Below are 9,808 nucleotides of genomic sequence, written 5' to 3' on the forward strand. Positions count from 1 at the left end.
CTCCTACTCCTCCTCCTCCTCCTCCTACTCTTCCGGACGACAAGCTTTCACCATATTTATTAATCTGATTCATTTTATTATATTTGCCTCTCTAAGCTCTTCAATAATGGATATAATTTCGTTTTTGTGATTGGTATTTCCAGCACTCTCGGATGCTAATAGTAATCGTAATCTCTCGATTAATTCATTCGGATCATCCCAATACTTGTATCCTCTATCCTCCTTGGAGTAAGATTTTGTTGTTGCTGCTGCTGCTGTTTGTGTTGTAAGCAAACCTTTACCAATAAGTTGTGTTTTCGGTTTGAATAGATTTTTTATAATATGCTGATACTTAAATGACTTAGACCCCTTAACTTGTGAACTATTCTGATATTTTCGTTTGTGTGCGTTTGTTCTTAACAGAATATCTCGATAATTTTTCAAGTCCAGATTTGAATAATGCGCGGGCTTCGTGTGAAATAACAATTGAAATAGACCAGGAGTCAATTTCCATTTTTCCTTATCAATAATAATTGTATTATTATTATATTTCTATTTACTATTGGCAAAATACCATTCACGATTTTTTTTTATGTTCAGACCATACAACATGTCCAATTGTTTTTGACTTTTTAAGAGCTGAATATTACGCAAAAACGGTGATTTCTTGATCGAAACTTTTCTCTTGATTGCAATTTGTTTTTCCTTTTTGATCACATTGTTGTTGTTTTGTTTCTGTTGTTGTTGTTGTTGTTGTTGTGACTGTTGTTTTGTCTTGTTATATCTTGGATATCTGGGTCCATTTATCAAAAAACTTTTCTCAAGCATAGAATCTCTTTTTTCGATTAATTTTAATCTTTTATTAGAGGAAGAAGAAGAAGAAGACTGAGGCAGAGGTAAATTTTCTGTGTGAGCACTTCGTTTTTTTTGATCTCGGTATAAAATTTATAGTGTTCGATGACGATGCCTGTGCTGTTTTTTTAAATCTATTAAATTTGGGACCATTGACCTTACGACTTTTTCCAAGCATAGAATCTCTTTGTAGCAGATTAAAAGGTAATTTGTATCTCTTGTTATTAGGCTGGACTGCTGCTAAAGATAAATTCTCAATGTTAGCATTACGTTTGAGATTTTTAAAAAGACTTAATTTTAAATCATAATCATCATCATCATCAACATCAACAGCAGCAGCAGCAGCAGGGAGAGCTGGGGGGGCAGGGGGAGCAGGAGGGAGAGGGAGAGCAGCAGATGTACTACTACTAACTACTACATTGTGGTCATCATCGTTCCCCCGTTTTAGTGTGTGTGCAGGACTGTTTTTTTCTAATAAATTAGAGTATTTTGCTCTTTGACTATCCAAAAATGAAGTATAGTCTGACAGGATATCGTTGGAAGTATCTACCAAGTTGGGTGGGTTGTTGTTGTTGTTGGTTATTGGAAAACTCGTTATTTGCGGACGATTAAATTCCATATCAAACACATTAGCATCATCATCATCATTAGCAGCAGCAGCTGCAGCAGCATCCTCATGCTGGATGTTTCTTCGTTGATAAGGTCTTCTTTTCCTTCTGTTTGCATTATAGGATTTAAATTTTCTCACTTTTATCTCCAAATCGTTGTTTGTGTTGTCGGTGTTGTCTAGTCTTCTTCGCATAACCCTCTTTGGAGAGTATCGTCTTTTGTGTTAAAGCATTTCAACATGTTGTTGTTGTTGTTGTTGTTGTTGCTGCTGCTGCTGCTGCTGTTGTTCTCCTTCTCGACGACCTCGATGCTGATGATCATCATATTTTATCAGTTCACGCTTATTATTGTTGTTATTGTTGTTGTTGTTCGAGTTAGTCGGATTCTCAACGTTGTATTTATTTGCCTTCTTGTTCTTTTTTAGAAAATTTTCCGCAATCACATTCAAAGGTTTTGTAATTGGTTTAAAGGTATTTTCCAGCATATTAATTCGATCCATTTCATTCGACTTCATGCTCTTCAATTTCTGTGTCAACAACAATCTGGTTTGAATCAGATCATCCAACACTTTAGTCTTTTTTTTTGATTTCACCATTGCTGCTGTTGTTGTTGTTGTTGTTTGTTTAAAAACCAATTATTTACTAGTAAAATATATGATATTATATATATATATAGCTGATCCAAAGCTGATCCAAAGCTGATCCGAAGCTGATCCAGAGCTGATCCAGAGCTGATCCAAAGCTGATGCCGAGCTGATCCAGAACTGATCGAGAGATGATGATGATTATATATGTATAAAACTATCGAATCCTTTTCTATATCGTCCTTTATCAATATCATTATCTTTACTTATGAGAACAAATTCATATTTTTGCTTCCAGCATTCCTCACAAATTTTTATAAATTGCTTAAAAGTCATATCGCCTATAACATGATCATTGTAAATATGTTTAATATTCATTTCATCTTGTTTAAAAATTATAATCAAATTAGCGTTGTCACGTATTAAATGTTTTGGTATTTTTGTATAAGTTTGACATAGATAGAAGGAGTCTATGTGTTTGGGGCGACCCATACAGAAATAATCTCTTATTGCTGTTTGCTTATCACAGATTACGTCATCAAATATCATTATTGAGTGTGGTCTAGCCCTTTCTGGACTGACGACTTTTTCCTTGTCTGAAAACGTGAACATGTGTATCCCCTTAATTGGTTTAATCAATTTCATTAAATATTGATACTTTGGCTGATACAACGATTTTGAATAAATGTATATATTTTGAAATTTAAGTCCATTGGGACTTTCGATCAAACTTATCATTACGTTTGTCTTTCCCCAATTAGATGGCCCCACAATGAGAGCGCGTATCGAATTCGGTAACAATGGGCTATGTGTAATTTTTCCACTCCTATCCCCCTCACCACAAATTTGATCGACATTTCGAACTTTAATTTGTCTGGTTTGTTTTATAAATCTCATTTTGTTGTTGTTTTTGCTATTGTTGTTGTTGCTGTTGTTGTTGTTGTGGTTGTTTTATTGGACAAATTTTTACAACTACTAATGAAAATACTATAAATATTTGAGTATATATTTCGTTTTTGTTTAATATACGATTGTCATTGAAACAGAATAGTCATAAACAAAAAACAAAAAAAAAAAAAAGGAAATGCAATAATGCGTATAAATTATAAGCATAAATTAAATTCATATCAGTATCGAATTGGTAGTGGACTCGTTAACAACTTGATTAACAAACTACCAATTGAACTTCATTTGCCAGGATATCAATTTTTTGGACCAGGCACAAAACTTGTAGAGCGTTTGAAACGTGGAGACAAAGGGATTAATCCGCTAGATGCAGCGTGTCGAGAGCACGATATTGCATATTCACAATTCAAAGACCTGAAAAATCGTCATCAGGCCGATGATATATTAGGTGATAGAGCGTTGGAACGTTTTAAAGCAAAAGATAGCGGTCTAAAAGAACGTTCTGCTGCTTGGTTTGTGACTAACGCTATGAAAACAAAAGTTAAATTCGGTCTAGGTATGTCTAAAAACAAATCTCATCGACGTCAACGTAAGAGGAAACCAGCTAGTAATAAAAAAAAACAACGTCGACGTCATCGACAAACAAGAAAAAAATCATTCGCAAGCATTGTGAGTCAAACGAAGCGAATTTTGAAACGAAGAAATCCTACGAGTATCGATGAAGCAATTCAGATATCTCAACAATCAATCCCACCAAGTTTTCTTCGAGGACAACGAGGACGAAGACGAGGTCGACTAAGTCTAGCGAATAATATCTCCAATATTCCGAGGGTGATACCATTACCAAAAATTGGGGGATTCCTACCATTGATACCAATATTGACTGCACTTGGTGCAGTTGGTGGTCTTGCTAGTGGTGGATCTGCTGTTGCTAAAGCAATAAACGCTGTCAAAAATGGTAAAGAACAATTCGCCGAAGCGACACGTCATAACCGCTATATGGAATCAATTGCGATGGGAAAAGGACTTTTCCTGAAACCTTATAAGAAAGGATATGGACTATTTTATAAGCCATACTCACCAAAAAACTAATAAATATGCTACCCAAACAAGCACTTACCGATATTGATTTAATTGATTTTGGTAAACAGCATTTTCGACACTTTCGTGGTGTTTTTATGCGTGATCGTCTCCCCAAGAAACCATGGACCAACGAATGTGGGATAATTAATTTAGATAACGAAAGCGGTAGTGGCACGCATTGGGTAGCATATTTCAAGAATAGAAATTATAAAGAATACTATGATAGTTTTGGTGATTTGCAACCGCCCATTGAAATTGTGAAATATTTAAAACCACCCATTGAATATAACTATAGAAATGAACAACAATTCAATACATATAACTGTGGTCATTTATGCTTAAAATTTTTATTTCGAAAAAATAAAATATAATATATTTTTATAAAGAAAAAAAAAAAAGACAATTTTTTTTTATTTTTAGCTTAACTTAGTAGGCTATATCTTTGTGACCCCATGCAAGTGTGTCTATATTATTCTCTTTTATATAGCGCTTATCATCTAAATAGTTTAGGGTGACTTTTGTATACTCTTGCGTATAAATTTGATGTAATTTCGATTTAAATAAGTACATTGATCCAACTTGCTTATTTTTTTTATACAAGCAATCTCGAAAATCGTTAATAGTTAATTTTGAGGTCACACTCGCCTTTACTCCTTTAATTTTTTTGATCTCCGTTGTTTCAGCATTATTTATATTAGAGACTTGTATTGAATACATTTTAGCTCTGAGTCCAATAAATTCTTTTATTATATCCCCCCTGCACTCATCTTTCATCATACCTAATTTTTTTTTGTTTATCAATGGTAATTTAAAAACATTATCCTTATCATATTCTTAAGTATCGAAATGCTGATCAATTTCAAAACGAATGTCATCATAAAAATCTATAGTCTTAATATCATAGATAAAAGAATCAGTATCCATATACATTAAATTTATATTTTCTTGATATTTCGTCTTCATATAGTCATAGTGAAAATTGTACATTTTAAATTTTGATAATTCTAGAACGGTGAAGCCAATGTAGACAGGCTTATCATAGACAACATGCACTTTTTTCATTTGAATTGCAAAGAAATCATCGGCTAATTGCAATATATTCTTAAAATTAAATTTTGAGATAAGTGCTCTAGCTCCCAATTTTTTACCATCACTCTCCCACCTGGACACTAATTTAATTGATTTTCTCTTGTCGACATTCTCCATTGTCTTGCCATAGACTGCATTGTTTAGCAGTTTGAAAAAATTCTTTTCTTTTCTTTTTAACAGCCAATGTTCTGTGATGATTGTTACAATCAATATATTTTTTAAGCCAATCAGATTGATCAAATTGTAATATTCGATGAATTTTCCTTAAAATCAGTCCATGTCGAAGACTTTGCTGCAAATTTCTATAGTGAATTATATAATTATATTTTTTGTCAAGTCTGCAATCAATTTTGATTGTTGCATATTTTCATTATTTTTGTTCTGCGAACAAAATGGTAAATCATTGTGCTGGCTGTGTAAGTTTTCAGTGTATTCCAAATCTACCTCTAAAATATAACCAATTGGTTGATCATCTACGCACGTGTTTAAATAAAAATTTTCAAAATTTCCCTCTTCTGTTTCTTCTAGCCATTTAAAATTTTTATACGGAATAGCTTGTGACATAGCATACCCATATAAATTATTAACACCTAAGTATACAATATAATTTGATTCTTTCTCACAGTCGTAATCGTTATTTAGATATTTGTTATTTGCAATAGAATGACGTTTACTACATTGAACAAGACCACCTCTAATACCTTTCATTATAAAATTATACATATCAATATCTGTGAGTAGTTCTAATTCAATTTTAGTTGTCTTCAACATAGCATCCCACGATAGACCAGGAGTTGTATAATATTGACAAGGATCTAAATTATAGATTTTTTTACATACTGTTCTAAAATTCTCAAAAACATCGCATAGCAACAGCACATCTACCTTCAAATATAATAATAAATAATCTAATAAATTTGTGCACTCGAAGGCATTCCAAACGTTTTGAGAGTGCTGATAACTCTCTTCAGAACAGTGTCTATCAGTTAATTGGTTATAAAAATTTTCGCGCAACGGTAATTGTGTATCTGACAAGCGTTCAACTGAATTTAAATAGCTATACGGAAATATGCCTTTACGTTTAACCATTTGAAATTTGTTCGGGTCCGTGAAAAATGACTTTATTGTGGTTAGATTTTCTTCTTTTAAATAACTGGCTAAGCTGTCTAAACTGGAAGGCATAAATCTAAATGAATCTAAAAATCGAAGTTCTAACGTTTCATTGGGATTTATATAAATTTTCTTTGAGATCGAAATATAAAACTCTTTGTTTAGCGGAATTATAGAAATATCACCAGGAATTTTAATTAATTCTTTTACAAATAAATGAGCATCGTATGCCGAGAGATTATGGAAAAATATTGGGAAAAATTTTGCTAATTTATAGTTTAAATTGCAATTATTATGTGCTACACCTCTATATTTGCCTGTTAAGTGACAATGGTCTAGAACTCTTTTAGATTAATCAGTGAATAAATTACCGCATATACTACAATTTTGTTCTAAGTCAATTATTTTTTGTTGCTCCATTGATAGCGGATAGCGGGTATTGTTACAGTTAAGTGATTTTGATATAACACTAAACAATCATTATATATGCTCTCAACAAAATGTGTTGCACAATGTTCACCATAACATATTCGATATATATTCAAACTATTGTCAAATGAACACTTTATATAATAACTACCGTATGCATGGTATGTGCTTTTGAATTAAATTTATGTTATCCGAAGTTTTCAAATTCATCCCTTCTAAAATACACTCAAAATCAGCATATGCTACAAAAGGAACATCTAATTGATTTTTAAAATTTTAAATCTTAAAGTCGCCGTTTTAGTTATAATTCTATTACACTCCATAATATGTCGTTCCAGTTTGTCGCTATCATCGAAATGTTGAAAACAGCCATTGCATAGATAAATCTTCCTCGTACTTTTCGTTATTTGTTTGCGAAGTAATCTAATGGAGAAGCAAAGAAATAAATATAATTTTTTTATTTTTTAATTTTCTAATTTAATACATACTTGGAAATATTTTTAATCCAAGCATAGTGATATTTGTCATCCTTCTCGAGAAGTAGTAGATATATAGTGTGTAAGACGTTGCTAGTTTTATTATTAGTTAAATAATATGGGCCGATAATTGTCTTTTCATCGCTGTCTACACCCAACACAGTTACACTAATTTCAGGATTATTTTCTTCAAATATTTGTATGCTGTCGACCGGTGTGGGAAATTTTAACCCACTAAAATTTTACGATTTATTTCTTATATTTATTATATCCGATCCAATGTTGTAAACGCCTTTACGTTTATATTGATTGGGTAGATTCTTATTACAAGGTAATTTCACAAAAGCCGATATTAATGCCCATTTAAAACAATATTCGTCTCTATTTTGCACGTTGATGCAGGCTTTTCTATTTACTATTTCTCTTGGTAAACCAATGAAATTCGAGCCCTTTATTGGCTGATACTTATTTATATTAACTTCTAAATGAACTATTTCAATTAGGGACCAACCACTGTCTCGTTCTTGAAACTCGCTCATTTCACTTTTTATATAGTCATTTAAATTTTTGATTATTTCATTTAGATTTTCAGTCTGACTCATTGTTGGATTTAAGACTTGCATTTTTGTTTGAAATGACTTTAGATTGATTTCACAATGATTTTCACTCTCTTTAATCAAAACATAATTACAGAATTGTTCAAAATTAAATTTGATATTGACGTGTTTTTTTTGATCTTCTTGGAATAGAGTGATCACTTGTTCTTTGATTGATTGTTGAAATAAATTGATATCCAAGCATTCTTTATTTGGATTTGTGATTATATAAGTTTCAATACGATTCCGAAATGCACTTCTTATACACCGCAAGTTATCACTTATTTGCGCACCAGATAATTGTTTATGCAAGTTGGTGCGTAAGTAATGCGACCAACTAATTTTAGCAACATTTAGATTACAGACATCACAATATCGTATTTCACTAGCGACAGGATTTGTGTTACTAGGCCCAGGATTGTTATTGTTATGTAAAGCATTACCCATTTTTGTTTTTGTTTTGTTTTAAATATTAATTAAAAAAGTTTATTTTATTTTTTTTCTTATTCGTTACAAAAATTTAAAATATAATTATCCCCTTCTGATTTAAGTTTGACTAGCTTGTAGCCCCCCGTCGCCATGTGCTCCACAGCTTTCGATGACAGAGTACTAAAGCGTTCTGGCAAGAACACCACAAAATCTTCAAATGTGAGCATAATTTTAGCGCCGAAGCGTGTCTGCTTCACTTCAGCGTTCTGTATCACAATCGGTGTGTCAAACGGGAGAGCCTTAACACTCTTAATTGGGGGTAGAGAGACGGCCCAAGCTCGTTAAACTGTTCTCCAAAGTCAGACATGTCTCATATTTATACCAGTTTGCGAGACGAAAAAAAATCTGAAAAGAAAGAGAGATAAAATACTTATGTAGTATATTTCAATAAAATAAATACATGTGGTAAGCGATAACAACAATATATATATACACACAACAATGTTTCACGATAACAATATATACATACATAACTTTTAAACGAGAGTGAGAGGACAAGTGGGAGGGCGGAGTGGGAGGGGAGGGCGGAGTGGGCGCTATCGCAAACGAGAGTGAGAGTCCGAGGACAAGCGGGAGGGGAAGGGGGGAGGGGAAGTGAGCGCAACTCCCCAGAGGGTCAAGCACCAGGACAAGCGGGAGGGGAAGTGGGAGGGGAAGGGGGAGGGGAAGTGGGAGAGGAAGTGGGAGGCGAAGTGGGAGGGGAAGTGGGAGGGGAAGTGAGCGCAACCCCCCAGAGGGACAAGCGGGAGGGGAAGTGGGAGGGGAAGGGGGTGGGGAAGGGGGAGGGGAAGGGGGAGGGGGAGGGGAAGTGAGCGCGGCCCTAGCAGCTTCCACAACAACAACTTCCGCTCGCGATAAGGGCCCCCGCACCAGCAAAAAAGTGAGTCAGAACATACAATACAAATTTATCCAGAACATACAAATACACCATCGTTTTATCCAGAACACACAAATACACCCTACTCCTTTTGTCGACAGCCTCGGGGTCTTAAGAGCAAGCGGGCGTTTACGAGCGTCGGAGATGCTAGGCTTTCATGAAAAACATCCAATCACCATTTCGGCAAGGTGCCGTTTTGCGAAACTTTTGGTCCTCTTTACCCATCGCATATCCTTGCAAGGAGGTAACCAATTGATGATCCGACTGATTCGCTTCAAGTATTGGATCCCTAAGCTGAGGAATCTTGTAAAGGACACCATTCATTCTTGCCGAGTGTGTACCATTTACACACAGAAGCTGCAAATTCAGCTGATGGGAGACTTCTCCTGTACAAGATCTACGTTTTCCAGGCCATTTACCCACAAGGGCATTGAATTTGCGGGACCATTTTTGTGTGTTTTAGTACCAGAGCTATCCATCTAGAGGCTACATCAGAATTGACCACTGAGAAGTTTCTGGAAGCTTTCTCGCGTTTCTTCGCACGACGTGGCTGTCCGCACCACATGCTTTCTGAAAACGGGAAGGCGTTTGTTAAAGCCTCCACGTCCTTATCCAAGGATTTCATTGAAGCCAAGAGGTCTTTGATCCTATAACCCCTTTTTAGTCCATGAAACCATTGAAGTTTCTTATAGGTACCGACTCTACCTTTTCATTTGTTGACCCCCAATTA

This window comes from Drosophila suzukii, unplaced genomic scaffold (genome assembly GCF_043229965.1).
Source record: "Drosophila suzukii unplaced genomic scaffold, CBGP_Dsuzu_IsoJpt1.0 scf_14, whole genome shotgun sequence".
Taxonomy (NCBI): Eukaryota; Metazoa; Arthropoda; class Insecta; order Diptera; family Drosophilidae; genus Drosophila; species Drosophila suzukii.